The 14961-nt window shown below is 44.2% G+C and overlaps 1 protein-coding gene and 1 long non-coding RNA gene across 3 annotated transcripts in view; one reads left to right on the top strand and one right to left on the bottom strand.

Annotated features, from left to right (window-relative positions):
* Positions 1-492: 492 nt before the first annotated feature.
* Positions 493-4000, bottom strand: LOC141559767 (uncharacterized). Its single transcript, XR_012487544.1, has 2 exons — positions 3873-4000; positions 493-2351 (listed from the first exon to the last, which is right to left on the bottom strand). It is a non-coding gene; the product is annotated as an uncharacterized LOC141559767 (long non-coding RNA).
* A 1854-nt stretch (positions 4001-5854) lies between these two features.
* Positions 5855-14961, top strand: part of STARD10 (StAR related lipid transfer domain containing 10) — a 49466-nt gene continuing 40359 nt past the window's right edge. Inside the window, exon 1 of one of the 2 annotated variants that reach the window (XM_074304002.1) lies at positions 5855-6113. The gene's annotated coding sequence lies outside the window, so the exon portion shown is untranslated. The remainder of the gene's footprint in view (positions 6114-14961) is intronic. The other variant, XM_074304003.1, reaches the window with a different exon arrangement.

The following is a 14961-nucleotide window of genomic DNA, read 5'->3' as shown; positions in this document are numbered from 1 at the left end:
GCACATAGTAACGGCTTAATATATACTTGTTGACTGGGGAGCAGTGGATTACTTCTCACATTTCCAAATAAAAATCAAAATAATTTTGTCAGATATGTTGTACAGGGGAATTTTTTTTTTTTTTTTTTACATGTTAGGCCTTTTTAACGCTCCAAGAAAAAGGAATACACAGGTTTCTGACAAATGAAGTTCCAGAGCAGAGTCATCTAAGTGGTCCGATGGATAGAGCGCTGGGATTTGGGTCAGAAGTCGGGAATCCAAAGCTGACCTCAGAAACTTACTAGTTTTATGACGCTGGGCAAGTCACCAAGCTTGAGATTCCTTATCTGTAAAGTGCTGATACAATAGCACCCACTTCCCTGGGCTCAACAAGATAAAGTGACATAATAAGTGTCAAGTACTTGGCACAGGGCCCGGCACAAACAAAATATAGTTATCAATAGCAGTGGGCCATAAAGGTACAATCACAAACTAAAGATACAGAGAATATAAGATCCCATTATCTTTATTGTTTGTTGAATATAGAGAAAATAGTTAATTCTTCCCAGGCTCTCCTTCATAAGGTATCTCCCTTACGCATATTAAAAAAAGTCCCTGAATGACGTAATGAGATAACTTTGACCACTTTTATTAATATCCCATGAGGCATCGAGCAGGTATTGGAGGGCGGGGTTTGGCTTCACCATGGAGACAGACAATAGGTCTGAGTGATGAGGACCCCAGCCCTTCGTCAGAACAAGTCTATCCTCTCATCATAACATTCATGCTTCTCATTGTTAATCACTCAGAGTTGATGGTCACCCACAGGAAAACCCCTCTTCTATAAGAATATAAGCGCTGGGTGGTTTCCATAAGGGATCTGTGGAATTTTAAAACCCCAGTGACCCCCTTTTATTGAGTATCCATTAGAATAATTTTAGAATAATTACACAGAAGCGATGTCTTTTAAACTTTTTATACATCACAATAGGGATGTATGACTGAACCACACACATATATGCATATGTAGTTCAGTCATTTACAGTTGTGTCCAACTCTTCAGGACCCCATTAGGGTTTTCTCGGCATAGATACTAGAATGCTCCGGCGTTTCCTCCAGCTCATTTTACAGATGAGAAAACTGAGGCAAACAGGGTTGGTCACTTGCCCAGAGTCTGGGAGTATCTGAGGCCAGATTTGAACTCATGAAAATGAATCTTTTTATCTCCAGGCCTGCTTTCTTTCCAGTTCTTTAGCTTCTCTTGCTATCAACTCTCACCTCTATTGTTTGTGATTTGTTCTTTGAACCATTGATTTTTTAGGATTAAATCTATTCCAATTAATTTTTAACATGAAAGACCTTTTATTGAATGTAATTTATGTGTTGTGGTAATAAAATGCATTTAATATTTCTGCTATTTCTGGTCGGGAGTTCTCTCCACCAACTAAAGCTTCGGTCCGGTCCAACAGAAATACTGCCGTATTGGACAATCCTTTTTTCTAACTAGAGATGTTGGACTCGAATTCCCAGAAGCCCCAGGGACAGCCATCGTGGCGCTGAACCTGTCGGGAATTGTAGTTGCCGCCACTCTCTCAGACAGCGGAAGAAAGGTCACTGGACTACGACTCCCAAAAGGCCTTAGTAACTGGTCAGCCTGAAGATGGGGCGCTGCTGCGGCCTGGTCTACTGCCCCCCAGATCGTAGTTGACAGCGGGTGCTAGCATATGACATTATGATGCCATGGCTCCAGTATCTATGGAGGGACACGGAACCACCTCGGCGCGAAGCCACGTAGAAAGAGAGAGACGCAGGGCTTGACCTCGCGACGTGCACTCCCACCATTCACACCAACATTGACTCGAAGTGTCCGGCAGGGGGCGCGGGCGCAGTGTGGCTCAGGGTGGCCGGCTGGAGGCGGAGGCGCAGGCGCAGTAGTAACTCGAGGACTGGTGGTGGACAATCTCAGTAATCTAGTGCGGCTCTCGGTCGCGGGCTGGAAACCCTGACAACGACGCATGCGCAGGAGCAAAGCGCCCGTTATTAATGGAGATTATCTTAATAGCACTGTAATTCTTTACCCTTGACACTTGCTAGCGAGTCTCCACATCCCTTCTCTGGCACTCCCAGGAAAGAAAGACTCACGGATGTATTATCCTTGTCATAAAGAGAAATGAGCTGGCACAGAGATAGAGCTCCCCCGCCCGAGGTCACACAGCGCAGGACCTGGGAAGCGCAGCCCCCCGACCCTGCTGCTGGACAGGAGCCGGGAGACCGTGGGGAAGAGCCGATTCGTATCTTTCTTTCTTTCCTTTTTTTTTTTTTTTTTTTTTTTCCTGAGGCTGGGGTTAAGTGACTTGCCCAGGGTCACACAGCTAGGAAGTGGTAAGTATCTGAGATCAGATTTGAACTCAGGTCCTCCTGAATTTAAGGCTGGTGTTCTATCCACTGCGCCACCTAGCGGCCCCTCGATTTGTATCTTAGGGGATGCACTAGGGGCTTTCCAGGCCCGGTTCTCTCTGGCGAGAAACTAGTGTGGGATCCGTGTTGGAGGAGCATTCAACTCCTGCCCTCGGAGAACTTCTGGGTGGGAGACTGTGCAAGGGGGATGATGAGCAAATACTCGGGTTATTTGAGGGCATAGTGCAGTAAAGACAAGGGGGCGCAGTGGATGATGCACCGGCCCTGAAATCGGGAGGACCCGAGTTCAAATGTGACCTCAGACACTTACTGCACAACAACTTAACACTTCCTGGCTGTGTGACCCTGGGCAAGTCACTTAACCCCAGCCTCAGGGGAAAAAAAAAAAAAGACAAGATGTTTCTTGTTCTAAGGAAGTCCCAGTCTGGGAGAGGAATAGAAACGATAGGTATTCCTTCCAGGTCACGGCTCCTCTGTACATCCTCTGGAGGACTCTTCTCCCTGACCGCCATAAATGTGGCACAGGGCAATCTCCCGCGGTGCCCCCCTCCCTCCCCCGCGTGCCGCCGGAGCGCCTCGATCTTCCTCGTAGCGACACTTGGGCCCCTTAATTCATCCAGTCAAACATGGCAGGTGCCGGCCTCAGTGCGACTGTGTGGTCTCCCTCATCCTTGGAAGCACCCGCGAGTTAGGAAGAGCTGGGAGAGGCCTGAGGAGGGCGGCTATTTATCATCCCCAGAAGGATGAAGGTTAGGGACCGGAGCTTCCTGGAGGGGGGCTTTAAAAGTCCGAAGGAGACTTTTAAAAGTCGTTCTGACTTGCGGCCAGGCTGGCCCGCCTTCCACCCCCCCCCCCAATCCCGTCGGCTGCCCAGATGGGCCCCCCCTCCAGGCTGGGCCGCCCCCCCCCGTCCCGTCGGCTGCCAGATGGGCCCCCCCTTCAGGCTGGGCCCCGCAGCCAGGGCCTCCTGCACCCCTCCCGAAATGACCAGTTAAGGGCCCTACCCCTACTTCCTCACGTAGAAGGCAAACTTCCTGAGGGCAGGAGTGCTTCAGGCCTGTTTGTGCAGTGGGAGCCGGCGGAGGGAAGGCTGATGAAGAAACTTCCCTATCTGTAGATCTGCAGCTGTTCTACAAGTTGCTCTATCAGGGAGTGGGTAAAAACAGCTTACTGCACAACAACCCAGTGACTCCGGCGGACAAAAGCCTTCATTTTCTGGAAGAGGAAACAGGTTCGGCAAGAAGGGGCCAGAGGCTCCGCGGGTGTCAGGCAGGCTTGACTCTGGGGCCCGCAGTGGCTGTCAGCCTCCCGGTTCTGTCTTCTAACTCTTCACCGACCATCCCGTCGTTGCCAAATCCAGCGGCTTTTCCTCAGCCTCCTCCTTCTTCACCTCTCTGCATCCTCGGACACTGCGGGTCTCGCTTTCTTACTCTTTTTTCCTGAGGCTGGGGTTAAGTGACTTGCCAGGGTCACACAGCTAGGAAGTATTAAGTGTCTGAGACAGATTTGAACTCCTGACTTCATGATCATTCTCCCTAGGTTTTCCTCCTCCCATCTGCCTATCTGACCACCTCTGCTTCTCTGGCGGGATCCTCCTCCCTATAATCGCTTCTCCCCGCAGATGTGCCAGTCCCAGGCTCTTATCGGATCTCTCTGCTTCTTCACTCAATGATCTCAGCCGCTCCCAAGGTTTTAATTACCATATTTATGCAGATGATTCTCAATCCTCCCCGCAGTCAATCTGCTGTCTAGTGCGGTCACTAGCACAGGCAACATCTCTCAGCTACACCCCTTTTCTGCCCTGACTTCACCTAGATTTTTACATTAGCTACTGGTGGGTCTGCCTGCCCCCACCCATCCTCCATTCGGCCACCAAAGAGCTTCTCCTCAAGTGCAGGTCCAGCCCGCTCCCTTGTCACCCTGCCCCACCCCCAATAGTGGCTCCCTTTCGCCTCAGAATCAAATGCAAAATGCTGTTTGCTGTTCCAAGCCCTTTTTCACCTGCCTCCTGGGTTCCAACTCTGATCCAGTCTTCTCCTACCTCATTTCCCGCCACACACTCTAATCCAGTCTCTGCCTCTTGGATCCGCCATTTTCTCTGGTTGTGGCCCATGCTTGGAATGCTCTCCTTCCTCATCCTCTTCTGGCTTCCTTTCAGTCCCAGATAAAACCTTTTCAAATTCCTCTTAATTCTAGCATCTTCCTTCTGCTAATTACTTCCTGCTTTACCCTTTACATAGCTTATTTGTACATATTTTTGTGTGTGTTGAATCCCTCATTAGGCTGTGAGCGCTTTGGGACCCTACTACTTAGCACAGTGCCTGGCATATAGGAGGCACTTTTAGAAACATTTACTGGCTTGAAACTAACATGCAAAATGCTTTCCCAACTTTAAACGTTACATAAATGCTATTATTATGACTATTCTCCCTAAACTAGGTACAGAACCAGGATTTCAGCCTTAGATTTGCTTCCAGTTTCTCAAGGTGAAACCTCCTTTTCCTCCCTAACCTGTTCTCCCTATTCTCTCCCCTGCACCATCCAGCAGTGATGGGAATATCTGTAAATCTATCCTCAGCCTAGACCTACCTCTGAAGAATGAAAAATGGTTTGTGCTTAGGGAGGACGGGTAATAGTAAAGAATCGTAGGCAGGATGGGAGCAGATTGTGGGGTATCTTTGTTGGTGACTCATTGCTTATAAGGTGCTTAATGATGCCTTTCCAATGAGCAGAGCTACTACTGGACACTGTATGGGACTCCAGGGCTGAATGAATCAGCTTGAGGCTACAGTAAGAGGCGGCAGAGGATAAAAATACCAAGAGAGAAGCAGAGAGAGAAGCTCCCAGGAGGTGGGGCCCACAGCCAGATTCAGGCATGAGTCACCCACCCCAGAACTAAATTTAGAAGATGCTGAGGGAGGGACCTTCCTCCCCTGGAGAACTATAGAGACTTGAGAGATACTGATTAAGGTGTTTAGGGGCAAGCTAAAGGGGTCTGCAATGGTCATAGGAGGAAGAGAAGCCAGGAGCAAAGGGAGACAGGGTAGGAGAGAATGAGGTGTGGGGGAAAAAAAACTAGTAAACTGATCTGTAAGCCCTGGACCCAGACTGTGGTATTAGCATGAGTCCTAAGCTCACACAGAGAAATGCCTTTAGTTACCAGGGCTCTCGGAGAGGGGGTGAGAGGATGGTACAGCCCATCTGAACTGAACAACTAGAAAACCATCCCAAACCCTAGAGTCATAGACCCAGAGAATGTTAGAGCCAGAAGAGAACCAATCCGAGGGCTCTTAAACTGAGGTCTGTGACATTTTAAAAAATATTTTGACAACTATTTTAATATCACTGGTTTCCTTTGCAATCCTATGTACTTTATACATTTTAAAACATTCGTCTGAGAAGGGGTCCCTTGATTTCAAGATGGTCAAGAATGGTTCCACACACAAACAGCTTAAGTGATTTGCTAAGCGTTACACAGCCAGGATCAGAAGCAGCCCTCTTGACTCCATGCCTTTTTACTTGACTCACCACATTGGGCATGCTCATAATGCCCCAATAATCTTGGCAGAAGAGGGGTCAGGAAGTAGTCTCAACTGCTCCGGAAAGATCAGAACAGTAAGGACCTGGAGATGCAGGCACTGAATACCCACTGCTGCAGATGGAGCAAAGCATCTTCCTGTGGGTGCTCCAGATGAGTTGGACATTCACCCCAGCAGGTAGGAGTCTTTAAGCCCAGAAAGTAGAGAGCTGTGCTGACTTCCTGGATTTCCCTCTTCCCTGCCCCAGGCTCAGCAGGAGAAAGGCTGGAGAGAGTTTAGGTCATGGAAACAGCCAGACAAGAGATCATACCTTATTCATGAGCCCCTGCCTGGGCCAGGCCTGGTCCTCTACAGGCTGTTAACCCCAGGGTGATAAGCTCCAGGAGAGAAGGAAGAGTTTGTGTTCTTTTCCCTAAGATCCCCATGCCCTCATTCTCTACCCCCTACTCCAAGTACAGGGACATCTCTGACCTTTGCTCCCAGTAGGATCCCTCTAGTCCCTTAGAGGAAAATAAGATGTAAAGTGGTCAGGGATTTCATATCATCTGATGTAACTTCATTTTATCATAAAAGAAATTAGTCCAGAAGCTGTGATTTTCCTAAAGTCTCCTGAGTAATTGAATCCTATGTGTAGTACCCAGGAAAACCTATGCCAAGAGGACCCCAACAATTTCCTCAGTTACTCTTAGGTTTCAAGGAAAGAACCCAGAACTTTTGATAATAAGAGTTAGAGAATTTAGACATAGGAATCCTTTTCCCTTTATAGCTCAACACTGATGCTTTCTCCTCCATGATCCTTCCAGTTGAATGTGATTTCTTAAACTACCTTAAATTTTCCTGGATTTTAAATTTTGTTTCTATGGCCTTAAAATAATATCCTTAGAGGTATGCTGATAAAGGAAAGAACCTTGGAGTTTAATCTACATTGTTAATATTTTCTCAATCTCTTAAATCTAGATAGTCAAGAAATCAAATCAAGTCCTAGTTTGCAGCATTTGTCAATGTCTGAGGTGTAAATATTCACATTGAAAATTTTACAATTCATTTCTGCCAAACCCTGAATTCTCCCCATTTTGGTTTTGGTCTAGGCCTGTGATATCTTCCTCTAATGTATCAATAACTTCTCTTTAGTTCCCACCATTTGAGATTTGTTTGTAGAGCTGAGAGGTCAAGCTTTGTCCATGTTTCAGGCAATCTACGTAAGAGGAAAGGCTCAAAGCCAGATCTTTCTGGTCAGATCAAGCCGCCCATAGCCCTTTCTTTATGACTTCACTTCTGCCTTTCTTGCTGGTATAGCTCCCATATATCATATTTGTACTGAAATATTTTTCTGAGTAGACTTTAAATTCTGTGAAAACCAAGAAACTGTCATTTTCCTTCATCTTTATATCTCTGACACTTAGTCTTATAATTAGTAGGTACTTAATAAATGTGGGGATCCAGATCTCAAAGGAGCTATCAAAAAGAATCATAGCATTTAGAACTGGAATCCATTCCTTTTTCTTTTTTTCTTCTCTTTCCATTCCTTCTTGTTCCTGCTCTTCACCTCATGCCCCAGGTCAGTTGACATGATTTCTCCAGGTCTACACCAGGACTGCTCCTGCCTGATTCTCTGCCCTACTCCCACTCTCTTACACCCTTCTCTCATTTCCCATGGCTGTGACTAACAGGAGATACTTTCAACCTTTTAGAAATGTCTCCCCTCACACTATTTCTTACTGACTTATTTGTACTGTAGAACCACAATGCCCACTTGCCCTTACAAGATGGATCTCACTCTGACTCCCAAAGGATGCTTGCAGTCATTTTAAAATTATATTCTTGACAGGATCACGATGCTCTGTGGATCCAGAGCCTCTGTTAAAGTGCTAACTCATCCGTCAGTGGTTGGCCAGAAGAAACAATTAGCTTATAGCAAAGGCATTTTCTGGTATAGCAATAGTGAGAACTTACATCAGAGCATTCTCTCTCCAAAAAAATTCAGGCAGGGTCTCTTATAAACAAAGACATTTTCAGTAGAGAGACTAGGCACTTGGAGCTCATCAATAGACATGCACAGGGAACCTGTGTGGCTTACATGTGTAAAGAGAAGCTCCAGGATCCTTTATCTTGCATTCTTTCTTCTGATCTTGGTGTCCAGGTCTCCTTCAGACACTGCCTTCCTGGGCCATGGTGGAGATTGCTTGGCTATATTTTTTAATGCTTTTTATTTTCAAAATATATGCATAGGGGCAGCTAGGTGGTAGAGTGGATAGAGCACCAGCCCTGAAGTCAGGAGGACCTGAGTTCAAATCTGGTCTCAGACACTTAACATTTCCTGTCTATATGACTCTGGACAAATCACTTAACCCCAATTGCCTCAGTAAAATATGTGTGTGTGTGTGTGTGTGTGTGTGTGTGTGTGTGTGTGTGTGTATGCATAAATAGTTTTCAACATTCACCTTTGTAAAATCTTGGGTCCCAAAACATTTTCTCCCTCACTCTCTCCCATCCCCTCTCCCAAACAGAAGTAATCCAATAAATCCTAAACATGTGCAATTCTTCTATACAAATTTCCACAATCACCATGCTACAGAAGAAAAACCAGATGAAAAAAAGAAAACAAAATGCAAGCAAACAATAATAACAAAAAAGCGAAAATACTATGTTGTGATCCATATTCAGTTCCCATAATCCTCTCTCTGGGTACAGATGCTCTTTCCCTCATAAGACCATTGGAATTGGCCTGAATCCCCTCAATATTGAAAAGAGCCACATGTGTCAGAGTTGATTGTCATATAAACTTGCTGTTGCCATGTATAATGTTCTTTCTTGTTTCTACTCACTTCACTCAGTATCAGTTCATTCAAGTCTCTCCAAGCCTCTCTAAAATCATCCTGCTGAGTGTTTCTTACAGAACAATAATATTCTATAACATTCATATACTATAACTTTTCATTGACTGTATTCCTCATTGCCTCCAGATTCTAATTCAACTGAAATCTTTGGAGGTTTTTTACTTCTAATAAGAAACCACACCTGAACTAAATATGTTACTCTCATGATCACTGTTCCATGGACTTGCTCTTTCTAGGGTAAGTCGACCCAGCAGTTATTTGGAATTTCAACTGTTTCCAGCTCCTGAATTGGTTGAAATCTTCAAAGGGATAAGGCAAGCTGTTTCATAGGGAGCCAAAAGCCTAACCCTAACTGGTGTGAAGTCTCCCCAGTTCTGGCCTCTCAGAGTCCTTCTGCCCATTCCAGGTGCCCAGCTTTCTGTTCTAACTCCTTGTAGGAGCCAGGGGATTTAGGAAGCCACTTTATGAAATCCCTTCTCAGACTGGATGCCTGTGTATTTTCCTAATGTTTTATTGCAAGATGCAAGATCATTTACTGATGAGTAAAAGAGTCACCTGCTTACCTTCTATACTTTATAGGAGGCTCTTCAGAACCTCCTTAACTCACTATGGAGACAGCTTTTTTATATAGTCCACAAGGGGCATGCCCTTGGGATCTTCTCAGCCAATCAGTAAAAGTTCTCTGAGCTTTCATCCAATGACCAAAACCTTCTCAGGCTATCAGGTTGTCTAGGAAACACTTGCCTACATTGTTACTGGGTTTAGTGAATTCCTTTATCCCACATTAGTGTGTGTGTGTGCGTGTGTGTGTGTGTGTGTGTGTGTGTTTTAAGGTGAACTCAATTTGATCAGAGCCTTTCCTTGATACAACTCCTTTACATTTATAAAAGCAAATACTTTCTAGGAATTTTGGGGGGCCATCCACCTCCATTTGCAGCCCCACCCCCCAGAGTATCATTTTTATAGAGAAGGCCCAAACATTTTCTAGGACCAAGCAGGCTAAGTGATCCAGGCAATAACGCTAGGATGGTAACACACACACACACAATGTTGCAAGGGCTATTGTTACTGTTATAAGCCCAGGTAGAGCTTGAAAAGAATACTGAATTTGGCACCAGGCAAGCCAATTCTGTAGCTACTCAACACTAATTAGTTATAATTAGTTCTTTCTCTGGGTATGGTTAGAATTTTTCATCTTTAAGTTCTTCTGAGTAAAAAATCAGGATGTTTAATGTTTTTAAAAGTATATTTTGATCTGTATTCAATCTCCATATTCTCTCAGATGGCATTTTCCATCCCAAGTTTATTGAAGTTGTCTTGGATCACTGTGTTGTTGAGAAGAGCTTAGTCTATCATAGTTTATCCCCCCACAAAGCTGTTATTACTGTTATTATAATGTTCTCCTGGTTTTGCTCATTTAACTCAATATCGGTTCACGTAAGTCTTTCCAAAGAAGTCCTGTGTTTAATTCCAGCTCTCTCAGAACCTAGCTAGGTGACTTCAGGGAAATTCCTTTACCTATCTGATCTTCAGTTTCTCCATCTCTAAAACTGGCGAGGAGAAGCAGTGTGAATCATAACTCCTGAGTCCAAATTGTATCTCAGTAGTGAGCCAGCTTTGTGCTCTTGGTCTTTGTGCTTATTTTCTTTCTCTAAGCTTCACTTATTTCAATCCATCAATTAACAATTAGTTTTCAAATATCTCCTATAGGGCAATTGGACATATAAAAAGGCTGGAAAAGTAGAATGGAGCTAGTTTGGGAAGAGCTTTAAAAACCCAGCAGAGAAGTCTGGCTTTTATTTTCCAGTAAATGGAGTTTGCTGAGCAGTGACTACCATGGTCACACCTGTGCTTTAGGAATATCACCCTAGCAGCTGTGTGGAGAATGGGGTGGGGGGAAGCCTGAAGCAGGGAGACCAGACGGGGAGGTGATGCACTAGTGAAAAGAGTCTGTGTGAGTGGAGAGAAGGGAGTGGGTGTTAAAGCTGCTATCAGCATGGGAAATGTGAGGTGAGAGAAGAAATAATAATAAGGGACTGCTCTAGATCCCTGCTATGTCTTCTCAGTTCGGTGATTCTGTGACACTCTCTGTGATCCTGGGTGCAGTGACAGAAGGGCTGGGGAATCACTCTGTAAACTGTAAAGTCCTGTGTTATATTCGGAAGTGATTCATCATTCATTAGAAGTAGAAACATAGACTTCCAGACTCTCAGGCCCTGACGCAACCTCTGGGAATAACCAACTGTCCCTGAAGACAGATATTCTTTAAATCTACTGAGAACTGTCCAGTCTCCAATATTTCCCGAAGTCCTCTCTTTCTAAGCAAGACATTCGATTCTATCCTGGCTCTATTCCAGGAGTGTTGTGATCAAAATGCTTTGTACAATCTATCTCTGCAGCCTTCCCAGTTAGTAGGATCTGCTAGGTCTTCAACCACACAGCCTTCAAGAAGCCATTGTCACCTCCATGCATGGAGGGAGGCTACAAAGATAGAGGATATAGCCATCATCTAAAAACAATTTAAACATTCTCACCATTAAGTCAGAGGATGATGAATCGTTTAGTCAGCGTGATACTGATAACAGGTATAGAGCAGGGAAGCTTATCATGAGAAAGCTGGGCATCCTTAAGTGCCAATGCATACACAATTTTTAAAAAGTTTGTTTTTTTTATTTTCAAAATATGTGCATAAATCAATCATCTTTACAAAACCCTGTGTTCTAAAATGTTCTGATATTTTCTTTCACAACGTGACTAATGGAAATGTTTTAAATTATTGTATAAGTATAATCTATATCAGATTTCATTGCTGTCTTGGGGAGGAGAGAAGGAAAAGGGAGGAAGGGAAATCAGAATCTAAAAAGATGAAGTTGAAAATGATCTTTAATGTAATTGGTGGTGATATTTGGGAGTATTCTTAAGAGGAAAAGAAAAAAAAGCTTAAGGCTTCAGATCCCAAATTATTGTTGATAGTTGATGTTTTCTTCATGCTTGGGATGCTCTTCCTCTTCACTCTCTAGTTTCTTTCAAATTTCAAATAATATTTCACTTTCTAGAGGAAGTTTTTTTTTTCTCTTGATTATCTCCAATTTTTCCTGTCTTTAGTTTGTACATTATTATTGGCATGTTATCTCCCTCATAAGAGATTGGGAGCTCTTCCAGAACAAGAACTATTCTTTTACTTTATTTTTTATTTTTTTATCTCTTGTACCTGACATACAGTAAGTGCTAAAAAAGTGTTCATTGGCTAAATGGAACAGTCCCACAAAATCTCTCTGAAGTAGGTATTCTTAGCCACTAAACTATCTAATTGCCCCTCTTTCATATACTTCTAATTCTTATTTCTGTATTGGAAGCCAAGCAAGGCAGATGTTTTATCTGTGTGACAGAGGAGGAAATAGACCTACAGAGGTGAATGGACATGCCTAGGATCTCACAACAAGTGACTGAGCCCTGACTAGAACTTAGATCTCTAGACTTTTGTCCCAGATCCTTTTCTCCCAACTTGGGCTGCTTCCCTTTTTACTGGGGGGAATTTCAGATTGTTTGGGAGAGAAGTTGGCTGTTGTCATCCACTGAGGACTTTTCAGGAAGACAAGTTTATCTAGAACCTCATGCTGAGAAAACTCCAAACAAAGGAAGGGAAAAGAGTAATTAAAACCCAGTACTCTGAGGATGGGGTTAAGAGAATAGGGGGAAGAGAAGAAACTCAGGACCTGATGTGCTTTATTATCTCTGATTACATTTTAGCAAGCAGCAACAATGACGGAGCTTTATTTAATGTACACTGCCTGAAAGGCCCAACTGAGGTCAATATGTCCAAAGAACTCTTAAGGAGTTTCCTGTCTACCTCTTTCATTTCTCAGACCATCATGCTTCTAGAGCACTGTTTTTCCTCCAACCCCCCAATATCAAAAGCTCCCTGGGATCAGTTGCTATAAGGGAAGAAGGGAATGAGCCCCTCAAACCCCACTTCCAACTGTGGCCCTCTGAGGGCTAGGCTGGGCTCTGTGCCCAGTATGCTGAGGACCAGCCTGGTGTGGGTATAACTGTCTGGATCTTTGTTTTATACTCGTCAGGAACTCTGTGTTCCTGGATGGGATGGACAGATAAGGAAGCTTGTGAAGAGAGCTCTGGAGGTCATTCTGTGCCCCTGATAAGAAGCCCGAGCATGTCTAAAATAAATGGAGACACTTCCCCCTCTCCCCTTTCTTAGTCTCTAGACCTGTCATTTTCTTTGGCTTTAGGGGAAAGAGAAGGAATGTCTGCTCTTGTTTTACAGAAGTGGAAACAGGCTTACTGAGAGGAATGGGCAAGACTAAGGATGCACATCCAATTCATGGAGGGACCCCAGACCAACACTGATGAGAAGACCACCAGCACTCTCTCCATTGTACCTGATTGCATTTCACTGGCTTCTCACAGCAGATCTGAAGAGAGGAAAGATCACCTAACCTAAAGAGGACACATAGCTTTTAGGATTAGAGTTAAGACTTGAGTTTAGGCCTCTTGTCTCCTAGTGAGGATTCCACAGTCAATGCTCTCCCTAAATTCTGTCATTCTATGGCCTTCTGGATCATTCAAACCAGGAATATTGTAGGGGAAGGAGAGGAAGGGATGTAGCATTTACTGAGCACCTGGAGATGTCGTAGCTGCCTCAATCTCAACATGCCAAAAACAGATTTTTTTTTTTTTTTTTTTTGCTGGGGCAATTGGGACTTATTAAGTGACTTGCCCAGGGTCACACAACTAGGAAGTATTAAGTGTCTAAGGCTGGATTTGAACTCAGGTCCTCCTGACTTCAGGGATGGTGCTCTATCCACTGCACCACCTGGCTGCCCCCAAAATCCTTTTTCTTTCACCCTGATCCCATCTCCCCTGCAAAACTTTCCAATTTCTGCCCCCCTAGGTTCTTCACCTTGAAGTCATCTGTTTCTGCACCTTTTCTCATCCAGCCAACTCTTGTCATTTTTACCTCTGTGAGAGCTTTCACCACCTACTCCATGACTCCCATACCAATTCAGATCTTCATCTTGTCTGACCTGCTGCAGGAGTCTCCAAGCTGGCTCTCCCTCCCTCAGACCTCTCTCCTATCTCTCATCCACTCTCCTCACAGCTGCCAAAGGGACTTTCCTAGAGCACAGATGTGCTCTCTACAATAAACTCCAATGGCTCCCAATAAACTCCTCTGGTTTTTAAAGCTCTTTATAGCTTGCCTTTCAGTCTTTTCATATAATTTCCTTTATTTCTTTCAAAATCACAGCAGTGCAAAGGCCACAAAGATGATCTCTAATATCCTTTCTGGGTCTGATGTTTCTGTGAACTGTGACCCATTATTTGTAAGTCTCTGTGTTAAGCCTCAGTGCAAGTAATGGGAGATGTGTTTGTTTAGAGCTGGGGGGGTGTGAAAGAGAAGGGACAAACATAGGACTGTCTGTCTCAAAATGTCAGTGTGAATGAAGTAGGACAGGAACTAAGGAATTTAGGGAAAAGTTGGGACTAGGAGACTTGAGGATTTGATGGAAAGCAGCTACCCCCACCCCTCCTTCCACCATTCCTGTATTTGCTTCTTCAGAGCTTGGAATCCCCACCCTGGACAAATATTACCTCCCTTCCTCTGAGCCTTAGATCCGGGTCAACCACTCCTTGTTCTTGCCAGTATAACTTTGTTTCAAAAGGCCCAGATATATTTTGGGGACTTCTTTCACCTGGAGCTCATTCATCCTACCCTAGTGAAATTGAAACTTCAATATCTGACAGCCCTTGTGCTCTGGAATATAGTCTTCTCCCTTAAAAGCTCATGGATTCACAAAGCTCATAATGTCTACTGAAATATAGTCTTCTCCCTTAAAAGCACATGGATTCACAAAGCTCATAATGTCTACAGTTTTATTTTAGAAAATTAGAACATATCTATTTTCAAGATAGCTATATGGTCCAGTGGATAAACCACTGGTCCTGAAGTCAGGAGGAACTGAGTTCAAATCCTCAGCCACTTAACATTTACTAGCTGTGAGACCCTGGGCAATTGCCTCTTAAAAGACAATAACAAAAGAAAATATCTATTCTCTTAAATTAGTAACCCTCCCCTGTACAGTCTTAATCACAAGATATACCTGGGGATATTGCTTTATCTGACCCAAACAACTGTCTAAATCTTTGCCAGGTAATAGCTTTTTCTGGGCTTT

The sequence above is a fragment of the Sminthopsis crassicaudata genome, chromosome 3, assembly GCF_048593235.1.
Source record: "Sminthopsis crassicaudata isolate SCR6 chromosome 3, ASM4859323v1, whole genome shotgun sequence".
Classification (NCBI taxonomy): domain Eukaryota; kingdom Metazoa; phylum Chordata; class Mammalia; order Dasyuromorphia; family Dasyuridae; genus Sminthopsis; species Sminthopsis crassicaudata.
The sequence above is the reverse complement of the archived record's forward strand: the minus strand, read 5'-3'. Positions and strand labels throughout refer to the sequence as shown.